We start from the raw sequence: 15,171 nt of genomic DNA, 5'->3' as shown, positions 1-15,171 counted from the left end.
TATAGTTCAGTCGTGTGTTAGTCGGAATATTAATAATGTGTAACATTTCTAGTGTGAAGCGTTTGTTATAGTGTTGTTCCTGTTGCAGTATTTTAGTCTCATCAAAGTTTGGTGTGTGGCCGCTGTCTGCACAGTGGGCCATGAGTGCTGTTTTTTGATTATTAACTTGATGGCAAAATTTAAAATCAGACTTATGCTGTGAAATTCTCGTTTTGAGTTTGGACTTTGTAGTACCTATATATATATTATTGCACGTTTCATCGCTATTGCCTTTACATGGTATCTTGTAAACTACATTATTTTTTTTCCATTATTGGTATTTTCGATTTTGTTTTGTTAAATATGTTTTTTAAAGTGTTCGTAGGTTTATGCGCAATTTTTGTAGTTTCTTTATCATAGCAGTCAGATTTTGCTAAACGTTCTGATAGCCGCGGTACATAAGCCACCGACTTGAAAATAATGGGTTTATCGGGAGTTTTTGGTCTATTTAAATTTTTGGTTTTTCTTAATAAAGTTTTTATGGTTTTTTTCGGAAAATCATTGTTTCTTAGTAATGTGAAAATTTCTTTTTTAACTTCTTTGTGGTATACTTCATCTGAAGTCTGCAACATTTTCCGTATACAGCCCTTTGCTGTATTCATAATCATTGTTTTCGGATGTTTTGAATTAAAGTTTATAATTCGTCCTGATGCTGTAGGCTTTTGATACCACTTTAGTTTTAATTGATTTCCTCGTCTGTTTATTATGGAGTCCAGGTATGGTAATTCCTCGTCGTTCTCTAGTTCTATACTAAATTTTATATTTTTGTCAAAAGTGTTTAGTGTGTCAAGTGTGTTTTGTATTTCATTTTCTTTTATTATCGCGAATAGGTCGTCGACGTATTTGGTAAGTATTCTTGGTTTATGTCGCAACTTCAGCATAGTATCATCTAATAATTTTTTTTTTTGCACCCACATCCCCAATAATAGCGGATATAGTTATGGAAAAATTATTAGATGATACTATGCTGAAGTTGCGACATAAACCAAGAATACTTACCAAATACGTCGACGACCTATTCGCGATAATAAAAGAAAATGAAATACAAAACACACTTGACACACTAAACACTTTTGACAAAAATATAAAATTTAGTATAGAACTAGAGAACGACGAGGAATTACCATACCTGGACTCCATAATAAACAGACGAGGAAATCAATTAAAACTAAAGTGGTATCAAAAGCCTACAGCATCAGGACGAATTATAAACTTTAATTCAAAACATCCGAAAACAATGATTATGAATACAGCAAAGGGCTGTATACGGAAAATGTTGCAGACTTCAGATGAAGTATACCACAAAGAAGTTAAAAAAGAAATTTTCACATTACTAAGAAACAATGATTTTCCGAAAAAAACCATAAAAACTTTATTAAGAAAAGCCAAAAATTTAAATAGACCAAAAACTCCCGATAAACCCATTATTTTCAAGTCGGTGGCTTATGTACCGCGGCTATCAGAACGTTTAGCAAAATCTGACTGCTATGATAAAGAAACTACAAAAATTGCGCATAAACCTACGAACACTTTAAAAAACATATTTAACAAAACAAAATCGAAAATACCAATAATGGAAAAAAATAATGTAGTTTACAAGATACCATGTAAAGGCAATAGCGATGAAACGTGCAATAATATATATATAGGTACTACAAAGTCCAAACTCAAAACGAGAATTTCACAGCATAAGTCTGATTTTAAATTTTGCCATCAAGTTAATAATCAAAAAACAGCACTCATGGCCCACTGTGCAGACAGCGGCCACACACCAAACTTTGATGAGACTAAAATACTGCAACAGGAACAACACTATAACAAACGCTTCACACTAGAAATGTTACACATTATTAATATTCCGACTAACACACGACTGAACTATAAGAGCGACGTAGGTCACAGCGCACATATCTACAAACACCTGCTCACTAAAAAACAGTACCATACTCCACGTCGGACAAAGCAGACGTGTTAATAAAAGTATGTATTTATGTGAAATGTAAAATGCAAAATTTGTTTATTGTTATTTTTATTATTTTTGTTAGTTGCTACATACAATCCTGAAGATGATTGCCGTTGAGCAATCGAAATATATCGATTTAAAAGAAGAATCAAAGGGTATTTTTTAATTTTTCAATTATAAAACACGGACCTAAAGCCAGCTATATATACATATTTAAAATAAAATAAAGTGAAATAAAATAAAGTAAAATAAAATAAAATACTCTTGAACATCTTTCGAATACATGGGAGATAACCCTTTATCTAAAAACAAAAAATGGACTCCAAAGTATTTCCCCGATACCCATTAGAAGAGGCATACTACAAGGAGATAGATTAAGTCCTCTTTGGTTCTGCCTCGCGCTTGATACACTATCTACCTTGATTAATGATACCAAAAATGGATTTAACATAAAAGGAAGAGAAGGTGCATCGTATAAGGTCTCACACCTCCTCTATATGGACGATATTAAGTTATACGCAGGGTCCGAGCGGCACATGAATGAGCTCCTTCAAATAACCGAATATTTCTCACGAGATATTTGTATGACATTTGGGCTAGATAAATGTAAAAGACTGAGTTTTCAGCACGGAAATGTAGTAATGCATAATTTTCCCTTAGCGAATAATGAAAAAATAGATGCATTAGAAGCAGATGAGTCCTATAAATACCTAGGTTATATGCAGGCCAGAAGAATACATCATAATGTCATGATACAGAACATCACTGACTGCTTCCTAGATAGAACAAGATCACTCCTTAAATCCGGTCTTAATGGCAGGAATTTATTTCAGGCAATAAACACGTTTGCGATACCAGTGCTAACGTATAGTTTCGGATTATTAAAATGGTCTGACACGCAGTTGGAAGGTGTTAAAAGAGCGACTCGAACACTGCTCACAAAATACGGATCACATCACCCGAAATCTGCAGCGGAGAGAATAAACTTATCTAGAAGTCTAGTATGGCGTGGCCTGATAGATATCCAACATCTTTGTAAAAAACAGATCGCAAACCTACGCCAGTATTTCTTAGGGCAGAACACGACATTACATCAAGCTGCATGCGGAGCGGATAAAAACTATACGCCTTTAAACCTGTTTAATCTCGACATACAGAGTGAAGTAAGCGATTCTATTCATACAGCACTACTCACTGATGAATGGAAAATGAAAACATTCCATGGCAGACACCCCATTCATTAAGTCAACCAGTTATCGATCTCGTTACTTCAAACTTATGGCTGAAAAATTCAGGAATCTTTATGGAAACTGAGGACCTCATGATAGCAATACAAGTCATCGCCACAAAAAATTACTTAAAGTACATTGTGCGCGCTGAAATAGACAGAGACAAATGCCGGAAGTGCCAAAAGCAGTCGGAAATAATACAGCACATAACAGGAGTTTGCGTTATGCTCGCAGCAACAGACTATTTAGTTCGACATAACAACGCAGCGAAAATCGTTCACCAGCGCTTGGCAATTCGTACGAATCTGCTTACAGAAGAGGTCCCGTATTATAAATATACTCCCACGGCAGTGCTAGAAAGTAGCGAATATAAGCTGTACTGGGACCGCACTATACTTACAGATAGAAGTATACCCCATAATAGGCCGGATATGGTCTTATTAGAAAAGAAAGAAAAGAGCGCGTATTTAATTGATATTGGGGTTCCCAATACGCACAACTTGAAAGACGTGTTGTTTTTAGACATTGACATGTAATTTACAGATTATTATGAATTTACCTATGTATATTTAGTATAAATAGCTTTATATGTCTTGTTGTATACAACCGATGTATAATGTATAGCCCAAGGTGGAGCTCAAGGAAGAAATAAAATTGATTAAAATAAAATAAAATTAAATTAAATGAAATAAAATAAAATAAAGTCAAACTAAATTAAATTAAATAAAAAAAAAAGTTAAGTAAAATATAATAAAAATAAATTTAATTAAGTATAATAAAATAAAATAGAATAAAATAAAATAAAATTCGAAGGTCGCGGGCTAAAAATAAAATAAAGTAAAATAAAATAAACCAAAATGAATTAAAAAAAGATAAAAAAATAAATAAAATAAAATTAAAAAAAAATATAATAAAATTAAAACAAATAAATAAAATAAGAATTAGTTAAATGAAATGTAATAAACAACATTTTATTAAATTCAATATAAGTAATTTAATTTAATTTAGTTAAAATAAATGTATTTGAATTGAATTAAGACAATAATAATTTAATAAATTTACTTAAAGTTTAAAAAATTAAATTAAGCTTAATTGAATTAAATTAAATCAAATTAAACTAAATTAAATTAAATTAAATTAAATTAAGCTAAATTAAATTAAATTAAATTAAATCGATTTTTAATCGAGAGCTATCCGTTTGTTATCGAAAGGATATCAATATATTTTCGGAAACTTATAGATTTGTTATCGGAGCGTTAGCCACTTGTTATCGGCGTGTTACCGAAAAATTATCGATTTTGTTTTCTAGCATGTATCGATTTGTTATAAAAAAGCTATCGATTTCCTATCGGAGTGTTGCCAATTTATTATCGGCATGTTATCGATTTCTTAACGTCGACACGTCGCACAGTGTAACTTTTTTCACTTAGGATGCCAAAAGTCCAAAAAACAATGTTCTCCAATCTCAAAAATGTTTTCGTATGCAACAGATTAATAACCAACTGTTAAAAAAATGTATACACAGCAAAGTAAAAAACCCACGGTCACTATGATAAGCATTATGAAACTTGGATAATTGAAACAAATGTAAAAATCATTTCACAGTCCAAAATTTTTGACACAATTTTGTGGTTACGTGGTGGATTTTTCGATAACTGGTTTGACTTCAAGCTATTTTATTTAACATTCTTGGGTAGTTTATAATAGCATTGGCAAGTTTCAGCCACGTAGACATTTTTTTTAATTTTTTTGTTTTTTTTTTTTGTTTTAGACAGCCACTAAAAGTTTGGTAAGCTTTGAAATTTTTCGTTTTCAATAGAATAAAACTTGCCAGATTCCGCCCAATTACATTGAACGAATACATAAACATTAAAGGGAATTTCATATAAAAAAAAAAAAAAACAAACCATTGCGAAATTTTGCGTTTTTTTGTAATCGCCAACTTTAGGTCTCTATGCCCTCGCTCACGTATGAAGCGCACTGACCTAACAATGGAATGTCTTCAATTCAAGTCTACAATAATAGATCCCAAAAACGACAGTTATACTTGAAATGGTAAAAACGCAGAAAAAGGAAACTTGTGCACTGAATAGCCTTCATTGTTTGTAATATGAGTTTTCCCATAGTTAACGAGTTGTGCACTTATCCCATCAACTTATGTTATATATGCACGCCTACCTGAGGGTCGTCTATTATAGGTTGATACTTCTAAGCAATTGAGTGCTTCGGGAATATATATATGTATGTATACATCACATAAACGTCTGCCTAACGCTCTGTCGGCATATACATCATCGCAAAAGTGCTACATATTTGGGGCTTCTCCAAAAGACATGGACAATATACCAGCCCTGTCAGAGCGAAATGTTGACAAAAGCATGCGTGCTTTCAGAATCTCCCCTTTACATTCTAGGATACGATGCATGGAATGTATGCTACACATCGCTTGTCGAATGGTAATGAAGACCTGGTGTATGCGGGGCGAAGAAAATAAGGAAAAGATGAAAAAGAAGAAAGAACATATCCAAAATAAATTTAGGAAAGAAGTTGGTCCTTTGATTGATATGCCAAAGCACAAAAAAGGCAATACAAATGATGGCAACACTGCGAGGAGATTCTTTGGAGATCCTGAAATAACATCAGACATAACCGGAATAAACATCAATCTTTTGAAAAGGTTTCATACAATACTTTCATGCATAGAATATGCTTGGTACAATATGCCAGTGAGCGTACATAAAATTCTGTTTCATGGAAAGAGTATAATCGTGTCTGCTATTTTTCTTATTGTTCAACTTTCGGAAGAAGCTCAAGAGTACAGAAACAAAGATGCACGAAACTGTCGTGAACTTTTCACCACAAAATGTCAAGAATTTGTAGTAACTTGGATTTGCTGCACAGATTGCTGGTATCGTCAGACCCGTTCATAAATAGTTTCCGAAAAATCCCTAGGCCAAAGCGGCGAGCATTAACGGGTGAAGTTATTGGCTTATTATCTGAACCAGAGCATGTCGACGATATTAACTCCGACTAACTTTATACCAGTTAAAATATCACTTTTTATTTATAAGTATGTATTTCGATTCAGTATTTACAAATATATGTACCTATGTTGTGTTTGTCTTTGAAAATAAAATTTTTTAAATATTAATCAAAAGCATCTAAGCTAAAGTTAAGAAATATAAACAACTTATATTTATATTGGCACTGGAAAATGCTTTTAAAGTAGAAAATGTGATTATGTGAAATTTCACCTTATATGAGGGCAAGGAGAAAAAGTAGGCGGATCACGCCCATTTTTATCCTCAAACCAGACTTAGGTAACTGCAACCACACTGCAAAATTTCAAATGAATTGCTCCATTGGTTTGGATGTTATCAATTTTAGCATCCTAAAAGTGAAAAAAGTTACACTGTGCGGCGGTTTGTTGTGAAGCACATACCATCCAAACTTCAATATAAAATCGATGAAACACATATAACCTTTCAATACCCGCCCAGGGGGTTAGGGGTTAGAATATACCCGCGGTAGGTATGCCTGTCATAAGAGGCGACTAAAATACCGGATTCAAGGGGTTTGTGTAGCGCAGCCCTTTCAGGTTGCCAGCGCAATACATAGCTTCTCCAAACCCAACTGTCAACCTCACCTATCCGTGGCGAATCCTGTTTCATTAACAGCCGTGGCTCTGGCGACCTCGAACTCCTCATGGATCTATGGGAGATGGTCGGGCTTGGTACCGGAACGTACCGGATCTGCATCCGGCAAAGGACCCTCAACTCGATAACACTCTCCAAGGCCTTCGGAGAGTGTCCTTATCGGTACAACAACAATAACAACATACCGAGCAGATAAGAACCCAATAAGAAGGCAATGACAAGCTAATAACAAATCGAAAACTCGAATCTTGTCGATATAGTTTGTTCTCGAAAAGAAGCCGACGAAGGGCTTATTAAAAATCACGAAACAATTTTTGTTTACCTCTATTTTTTAAGTTACCTCTGTTGTAGTTTAACATCAATCCATCGGTGAGCTCTAGTGGACTTAAAAAATTAGATCCAGATGTATATATGTTTACGCATGGAATATCACGGGTCCTTGGTACTCACGCTTCTTTTTTCTAAACATCTTGTTATAGAACAGGCGCTCAAATGTGAATGAATTGAAAGTACTTTAAACCTAATTTCTATTGAAATCACTAGAGCAAAATAAGACAGACTAAGAAGAATATTTTATACAAATGACACTGCTTACGACTTAACATTGACTTATTGACTTTAATACCAATCATATCAAATAATAAATGGTTTTTTTCCTGAATTCAAAAAATGGGCTTTAGTAGGTAAGCAACTTCTTTGCTGCGAGGATTTGTGTACATCACAAATCGTCCAGAAGGTGCCAGTAATGCAATGCGAACACAGCAATTGAGGGCAGCGTACAAATTAAATAAATTCTTTATTGGCAATACTGTTGAGATAAGTAAAATAAATTGTATGAACGATTTAAATGTAATAAAATGATGAAAGCATCATACTTCGTATAATATAATATTTAAAGCTCGTAGTGTGAGTTAAAATAATTGATCAAATTACTTACATACATTTTAACACTTTTCAACCCGTTAGCTACTAATTTTATCTTATAACTTTAAACGAGCTATTCTTGTATATTTGTATATTCGTATATTTTTGTATGTTTGTATAGCCGAACGATCTCGGTAATGGCTCAACCGATTTAAATGAAATTTGGCATAGAGATAATGTATCACCTTCTAAGAATTTCTACCTAGGTCTTCCCACTCAGAATGTTTCAAAAGGTTGCCACCTATTTGAAATTAAAAAAATTGCATGATATATGCCGATATGGGTATCAAACGAAAGGTATTTCACTCCGCATTACAATAGGGACATTTATGAGTAGGGTTGCTATTGTATGCTTGTTAATTTGTATATTTGTATATGTATATTCTATCTTATAACTTTAAACAAGCAATTCTTGTATAATTGTATAGCCGAACGATCTCGGGAACGGCTCAACAGATTTAAATGAAATTTGGCACAGAGATAATGTATCACCTTCTAAGAGTTTCTACCTAGGTGTTTCTACTCAGAATGCTTCACAAGGTTGCCACCTATTCGAAATTAAAAAAAAATTCCATGATATGTATATGCCGATATGGGTATCAAACGAAAGGTCTTTCACTCCGCATTACAATAGGGACGTTTTTGAGTAGGGTTGCCATTTAGGGTTGGGGTAGTTAGACGAAATATTACTCTACTTACTCATATTCTATTAGAGCTTTAAAGGATAACATTTAAGTAAAAATCTTGGTAAAAAATTTTACACATGATTCGACTTAATTTTCTCAATTTCACACAGGCTAATAAAATTGAAATGCAATATCAAAGCACCGTGGCAAATTCTAGCAAAATATATTTATAACTACTACCAACAGATGGCGCTTAGGGAAGTAAGTTGACATTTAACATTAATATTAAACTAACTGATAGTTGTCATAACTGATAGTTGTCATTCGTGAAATTTACAATTTTTTGGAATGTAATAAAATTGCGAGACTAAAAAAATGTTTGAAATTAATAATTCGGCGCATGAAGATACTCGACCTAAATAACTTAGTTCTCGATTTCAGTAATTGTCATAACAATCCCTTATACTATAGGCAGGAATTACCTATTTCAAATTTTTCATTCCAGTTCATTTTTCGGTTAGTGTTTGATAAGTTTCCGAAATCTATTTTTAAGGAAATCAAATATTGGTAAGTAAAAATAAATAATACTAGCAGAGTACACGACGTCATTCGGGTATAAGTAAAAGCAGTACTATATAGACAAATATATTAAACTAATCCCAACCTCCATTAGTATTGGAGATGCAACGCCCCTTTTTCGCTATCCCCAATTTTTCCCGAGGGGGAAGGAATTAGTCTTATATACCTCCTCACCTAATTTCAGTCGTCTAGCCTTACTACTTTCAGATATATTGACAACGAAAATGTCTAGTTATGTGGGAGGTGCCACGCCCCCTTTTTCGTTATACCCAGTTTTTCTGGAGGGGGTAGGAATTGATCTCATATAACCACTCACCTAATTTTAGTCGTCTACCGTTAATACTTTCAGATATATTGACTATGAAAAATTCCAGTGCCACGCCCCCTTGTCGTACACTTTTTTTATGTAGCCTACCATAGATTGACGCACTCAGGGTATGTCATGGCAAAATTTCGTTTGATTCCATTCTGCGGTTTAGGCTGCAAGCCAAACATACATACAGACATACTTTCACAAATATATAGTAGATATGTACATATAAAAAAAGTAGAGTTTGATTAATGGTGACATGTAGAACAAAGTATGTTATGCGGCATAATCGAAGATTGCTGAGCAAAGCTCTGTCACCCAGGTACTTAAATACTTAATAGGGTTATTGATATGTACATATGCACACTTCTTTGTACAATGTTCTCTAGGATAGAGTAGTAAACTAGTAAAGCTAGTTCTTTGTGTGTGTCACCGGTACATTACACATGTGTTTGTTAGTAGGAGTCCTCCTATACCCTCGGCCATACGTACGTAGTAAAGGGCTTATATCAACCCATGGAGACATGGACCACCTTATCACTATCATACTGCGTAGGCAACACGGTGGCGTAAAAGAGGCTAGTACAAGGGGAAGGGCGCAAAAGGCCGTTGGTCGTAGGCGCGAACGCAAATTTGCACCACAATTCGTGAGAATGAGGAATCTCTATCTTGTAACATCTTGCAAACCAATTTGAATATAGCCAACAGGGGAAGTATCCCTGCACATTTTGGTCCAAAATTGTTATGAAATGTTATTGGTATTCCGAACTCTGAACATGATATATCAAGGTACGATTGGAGATTGCTTGGTACGCCATCCTTCTCAGAACATGCATATATCAGCTTCAGAATCACCTTGAATTGGTCGGAGAAGGGAGAGATCTTTTGAAACCTCTAGGTCAACATACTGGAGTAAATCCAAGGAACATTTAGAAACAAAACTGAGATTATCCAAAGAAGTTGCCACTATAGAAGAACTGGAAGAATTCAATAAGTTTCTATGAAATACGCTTACGATTGCGTACAATTGAGCAAGAAGATTTAAGAGAAAATCAAAGCTGCCTGGGTGGATCAAGGCGCTCTGTGTTTTCAGTAAAAAAAAAATGCTTAAGCTGGCAAAGGCCATGAAAAGCGAAGCTGCAACGGCGAGTGTAATCATCCGTTAAGGATCTTCAAGCGAGAAATCCGCAAAGCGAAAAGAGCCTCCTGGAAAAATTTCTCTGCGAACAGCAAGTGCTCCAGCGAAACAGCGCAGTTGAGGAAGGTCCTATCTAGCAGAAATATAGTCCAGGGACTAATAAAGAATGAGAACGGGGAAATAAACACGAGTTGAGTCACCACAGAAAATGAAAAACTCTCTTGTCTAATTATGCTGACCTTGGTTAGAAAATAGTGAGCAGAATATGCAGGGTTTAAAAAAGTAAACTCATGTAACAATATATAAATCTATATATATATATGCATATATAATAAATTCATATGTATATTCGTACTTAAAAAGGAAAAGTGTAAGGCATCTTCAGCAAACAATTTAGGTTATGTTTGTTTTCGCATTTGCATCGTTTTTAAGATAGCCGGCATGCCATCTAAATAGATAACCGATATAAAATAAATTGAAGCTAAAATACAAAAAAAAATTTAGTTCCTTACCCAGCAACATAGATAGTGGAGCACGTAAAGAGGGCAAAGTACTCAACAGTATTTGACTGTATACTTATACAACAATGTATGTATATGGTTGAGTTGGCTACCGTGCAGTTTAGAGTGGCTGAACAAAAAAATATAATCTTGTTCCATTGGTTACCAAGTTCTGAAATACTAATTTGCTCTTTATCCAATAATTTTTGCATAACTGCCCAAGCGACTTTAGGCCCTGCATAGCAAGCGGAGGCAGTCAACCCACATTTGCGATAACTTAATCCAGTTGGGAACAAGAAAGGAGATCAAGCCTTCATCATATACACTTCATCGAAAATCAAAGGAAATTAACGGTTTCATTAGGGTTGGGAAACAAATTAAATGGGGTTACACTGTAATGACAGCCTTTGGGATGGAAAAAATTCCCGAGTCGCTCCAGCACATAGAAATGGCTGCCGTGTGAAGCGTTTATTTTAGGAACGAAATCTTTAAATCTAGGAGAATTAAACAAGGAGTACCACAGGGTAGTTTCCTATCCCCGCTTCTGTTTAATTTCTATGTATCAAAAATTCCTCCCGAACTAGAAGCAGTTTAAATCATTTCCTGTGCTGACGACTGCATGGTTTGGCAACAGGACCTGCCTCTTCAATTGATGAATAAGTTTCTAAAATAAGAAGCTATCTCCCCCACCTTTCTAGTTTCTTCGCCTCGCGCAAATTGGAATTATCAGCGAAAAAATCCAGGGCCGCTCTGTTCACGACGTGGAAGGAACAGATGGCGCAAATATTGGACGTTCACGCCCATGGTGTCTCACTACCGACTGTTAGTCATCCAAAGACCTTAGGGGTAACGTTCGATAATACTCTCACCTTCAACGCGCATGCCACCGAAATTGTATCTAAAGTACAAAGGCCCAACAAAATCCTCAAGTCGCTTGCTGGCAGCACCTGGGGAAAAGATAAAGAAACATTGAGAACCACGTATAAAGCAAAAAGCCGATAGAAAACTTTCAACTCAGCGAGAACAAACAGATAACCCGATACTGTCACATTATCGATGAGTTATCGGTTTGTTATCTGTATGCAATGAAAAGAGATATAGAATGCTTTCGACAACAAGCGGACAACATATCGACAATAAATCATTAAAAAACCTTAGACAGATCGATAAGCAGCTGATAACGGTTGCTATCGATAGCAAAAGCGATAACTTTTCGATAGTGTTTGTTATCGATAAAAATCCAATCAAAGGCCGCAAAACCACCAATAAAAATATTAAAAAAACCATTGAAAAATTGTTAATGCGTCGATAACAAGCCAATTCACAACTGGTCCACATTAAACCGCTAGCTTGTCATGATACACTCACATTAAAGATGAGTTATTGATTTGTTAATGTCACCGATAAAAGACCGATTAAGGATGTTTTCGATAATATACCGATAACATGTTGATAACAAGCCAATAAAACCTTAAAAAAATCGATAACAATCCAAAGATGGATGCTGTCGATATCAAACCGATAACTCGTTGAGATCAAACCGATAACTCGATATTAAGTTGTCACACATCAAGCGTAAATAAGCCCAACTGGGTATTCAAGTTTTCATTTGGAACGAACAAATTTATCTGATTAAAAGTAAAAAAAGGCTGATAGTGACGGCAATTCATGTATTTAAATAAAAAAAATTTATGTAAGGCGCGATAACTTCCGAAGAGATCTAAGGCCGAGCTTTTCTTTCTATTTGCGTCGTGCTCCTCTTGATTCTCCCTACAAATTTGCCGGACGGGACCTACTTATTTTATGCCGACTCCGAACGGCATCTGCAAGGCAGATGAATTTTCAGTGATAGCTTTTCATGGCAGAAATACACCCGGAGCGCTTGCCAAACACTGCCGAGGGGCGACCCTGCTTAGAAAAATTTTCTTCTAATTGAAAAACCTTATTTCTTAAATTTTGATGTTGCTTTGCGTGGGGTGTGAACCCTGGGCATATAGTGTGGTAGGCGGAGCACGCTACCATCACACCACGGTGGCCGCCGATCATGTATTTAACTGAACAGATAAGTGAAAGAAGATTTTGCAAGAGCTTCCATTAAAAAGATTTTTGCCGAAGCAGACAAATTAAAGCATTGCCTCGAGCACATGCGCTAAGCTCAGTACCATGGTCATTGGGTAGTTTTGTCATACTAAAATGTCATAAACAAGCCAAATAGCTAGCAGCAATAAACTTGGTGTCTTCTTTTCTGTTCATCGTTCTCTCCCTTCTTTGTAATATGTGTACGCATATAATGTTCTACGGATGTTCATATCCTGCTATTTATGAACTTCCGAAGTTGAGCTTAATAAAGCAGTCTAGTAAAAATCTACGTGCATATGAATGAAAAGACTTGCTAAAATACATACATACATCTTATAACTTTAAACGAGCAATTCTTGTGTGTTTGTATAGCCTAACGATCTCGGGAATGGCTCAACCGATTTAAATGTAATTTGGCACAGAGATAATGTATCACCTGCTAAGACTTTCTACCTAGGTGTTGCCACACGGAATGTTTCAAAGGTTGCAACCTATTCGAAATTAGAAAAAAATTGCTTGAGATATGCCGATATGGGTATCAAACGGAAGGTATTTCACTCCGAATTACAATAGGGACATTTTTGAGTAGGGTTGCCATTTAGGGTTGCCACCTATTCGAAATTAAACAAAAATTGCATGAGATATGGGCGATTCTCCGTGAACTTACAGTTTTGTTTTTTCGAAATTTGAAATATAATAAAGCATTTGCTATGAATTAAATTATGTAATTGAGTTAAAGTTATGTTTATTTTAAAGTCTCATGTTGTATTTTATTGACTGGTCATCAGTGTTATGAAGTTATAGTTCATAATACCCTACAAGTGCCACAACCGTGGCATGTCCACAACCACATTTTTCATAACATTTTAGGGTGTAACTTTTTTAATCTTTAATTACACGAGTAATAAACTGTCATTATATTAAATGCTTTACTTAATCTGCAATATTAAATGTTGTTTTAATGATAACATTTCGGTTTTCGCTTTATAATTTGATTTTGAAAAGCGTCCATGAGTTTTTGAGTAAAAAATGTTATTCAAATCGTTAGGTTGGTACTGCTCTATTGCACACTTGTTTGTGATATGTGAGTGTTAGTTTTGTTCAGCAAGTGTCCCCTCGTATTTCCATGTTAATGTTTGCAGTCTTAAAATAACTAATATCCATTTTTAAACATTGAAGAACTGGAAAAACGGTACGTATCAAAAAATTGTGTCACAACCGTGGCACTTGTATCTTTGTGGTTTTAAGTTTAGTACCGTCTATTGTACCAATTTTCTTTAAAGTTTGCTGACATAACCTTAAATTTTTAATTAAAATCTTGAGAGTCATACTAGTATTACTTTATACACGCTTGATTTCAAACCACCAGTTGCCGGAAACGGAGCAAGATACATTTATTAAATTTTGCTTTAAGTGAGCACGCTGTGATAAAACTGCTTAGTAACAGAAAGCAAGTGCTGTACCGGCTATTACTTTTTGTTGATGTTAGTATATTGTTGTACGAGATTTATGAATGATTTTTACCGCTTTGTAATAAGTCACGCCAGCTATTTCGCGATAACTTACGCCAATTGGGCGCACCAAAAGAGATTAAGTTTTCCTCCACTTGCCTCTCCGGACTGAGTGGAGGTCCTCCTTTCCTCGGGTGCCAAACTTCGGTGTCGACTGAAATACTTTATTGGTCGGAGCGTCTTCGTTCATTCGCATAACATGACCTAGTCAACGACGCTTTTGGGTTTTAATATGCTGAAGTTCAACATAATTCCTCCTTCGTTACTCGCCATCGGCATCACGGACAGGACCAATTATACATATTACGGATAACCTTTCTTTCGAACACTTCAAAAGCCATCTCATCCTCTCTCACCACCGTCCATGATTCTGAGCCATACATCAGGGCAGGTATGATGAGCGACTTGTGGAGCGAGATTTTCGTTCATCCAGAGAGGACTTTACTTTTCAATTGGCTACTCAATCCAAGTGTTCCTCTCCGTTTAATTTCAAAGCTGACATTGTTTTTTGCTTTCAATTCTGGTTCCCAAATAGACGAGATCCTTCACAGTTTCGAATTTAAATCCGCCACGGCGCGAGTGCGCCGACTCTTTCTTGGAAGGCACTTGGAAGGCAC

The 15,171-nt window shown here is 35.3% G+C and overlaps 1 protein-coding gene across 4 annotated transcripts in view; it reads right to left on the bottom strand.

Moving 5' to 3' along the window:
• Positions 1–15,171, bottom strand: part of LOC137235691 (somatostatin receptor type 2-like) — a 103,846-nt gene that overhangs the window by 32,284 nt on the left and 56,391 nt on the right. Inside the window, exon 1 of one of the 4 annotated variants that reach the window (XM_067758575.1) lies at positions 11,834–11,894. The exons of the other annotated variants lie outside the window; for them this stretch is intronic. The gene's annotated coding sequence lies outside the window, so the exon portion shown is untranslated. Of the gene's footprint in view, positions 1–11,833; positions 11,895–15,171 lie in introns of those variants that run through there. 4 annotated transcript variants of the gene reach the window in all.

This window comes from Eurosta solidaginis, unplaced genomic scaffold (assembly GCF_040869045.1).
Source record: "Eurosta solidaginis isolate ZX-2024a unplaced genomic scaffold, ASM4086904v1 ctg00000428.1, whole genome shotgun sequence".
Classification (NCBI taxonomy): Eukaryota; Metazoa; Arthropoda; class Insecta; order Diptera; family Tephritidae; genus Eurosta; species Eurosta solidaginis.
The sequence above is the reverse complement of the archived record's forward strand: the minus strand, read 5'-3'. Positions and strand labels throughout refer to the sequence as shown.